Here is a 1,727-nt window from a genome sequence, read left to right as displayed (position 1 = left end):
AATCTTTATGGGAGCAGAAAGCCTCATCTTTCTCCCACGGAACAGCTGGTGGTTTCGAACTGCTGACCTTGAGGTTAGCAGCCTGATTTGTAACCACTATGCTAACAGAGCTCTTTTTTTAAAGAGCCCTGATAGCATGTAGTGGATTACTCACTGGGCTACTAACAGAAAGGTCAGCAGTTTGAATCCACCAGCTGCTCTGCAGGAGAAAGATGAGGCTTTCTGCTCCATAAAGATTTATAGCCTTGGCATGCAATGGCATCCTATGTGTATGCGGCTGCTGCATATGTGTCTAATTTTAAAAGCTGCATGCTCCCACTAAGTATATATTCACCTTGTAAACATTTCCATTATCTCCATCTTTGATTCAGAATCACAGCTATAGAACTGGAAATGGTCTTGAGGTCATCTCTAGTTTATACCTTACATTTCCTCAAAAGGAACAGTTTAAACAAATGAAACCCTTGCTCAAAGTCAAAAGTTAGTGGTTGACAAGAATCTAGAATCCAAATCTCTGAGTCCACTTTAGAATTGTTCTACCACTGTGGGATAAAGCTCTGGACCACAAGGGCTTTTTGAACCACAAGGTAGGCGGTTCAAACTCACCAGTCGCTTCTTGGAAACCCTATACAGGGTCACTATGTGTCAGAACAGACTCGATAGCACTTAACAGTAACAACTTGCATCTCTAAAATAATAATAATAATTCACAATCTCTTAGAAGTTTGTTGTTATTTCAGAAAGGGGATCAAAGTAGTTAACAGGGGTGTCTAGCTTCCTGTCGGGGAGTGACTAATGTTCATACAGTAAGAGATTCATTCAATCATTTTAATAGAGATATCTGCCAGAGGACACCATCCATACCAGGAACAACCCCCTGCCCAGAGTCAAAGATCTGCTGCAGACCTTTCACAAAATACATTCAGCTTTTATCTACTTTAAGCAAAAACAGACTGATATTTTTCCCTTAAGATCCACAGATACTCAGAGAGGTACATATAGATTTTCAGACATTATTTCATCTAGGGAATTTTATAGAAAGAAATGACTTTTTGTCTCTCAGAAAGTGACTTTTAGGGATAAAAATATGCAAGCATTTACTTTTACTGACTTTTACACCAAAGAGGCCAAATGGAAAATACAAAACAAAAACAACAACAATAAATGCTCCCTGAAGAAAAAGCTATGCTGTTGGCAGTTCTATATTGTGTGGTTTTAACAGCAGGCTTCCTTGTTTGAATTTGGGTAATATTGTCATTTTAACCACCTTAGGATAAGCACTGGACCACAAAGTCAATTTGAACAGCAAGGTCGGTGGTTTAAACTCACCAGCTGCTCCTTGGAAACACTATACAGAGTTACTATGAATCAAAACCAACTGGATGGCACTAACAGTAACAATAAACAGGAATTTTCGTATTTTTAATTTTGCACCTTCTACAAACGTTTTCATTTCATCATAAATATACCACTGTGTTTTGCAAAGTTAAGTACATTCTCTGAACGTCTTGCTTTTCAAATGGATAGTGATGTACACTTTTACGTTGTTTGTTGTTAAATTCCATCTAGTCTGTTCTAACTCATAGCGGCCCTGTATAGGGTTTCTGAGGAGCAGTTTGAATCAGCAGCCTTGCAGTTAACAGTCCAGTGCTTATCCTACAGCACCACATCAGGACTCCTTATGTTGTTGTTGTTGTTAAGTGCTGTTGAGTCGATTCCAAGCCATA

Source organism: Chrysochloris asiatica, unplaced genomic scaffold (genome assembly GCF_000296735.1).
Source record: "Chrysochloris asiatica unplaced genomic scaffold, ChrAsi1.0 scaffold00077, whole genome shotgun sequence".
Classification (NCBI taxonomy): Eukaryota; Metazoa; Chordata; class Mammalia; order Afrosoricida; family Chrysochloridae; genus Chrysochloris; species Chrysochloris asiatica.
This window is presented reverse-complemented; position numbering follows the sequence as displayed.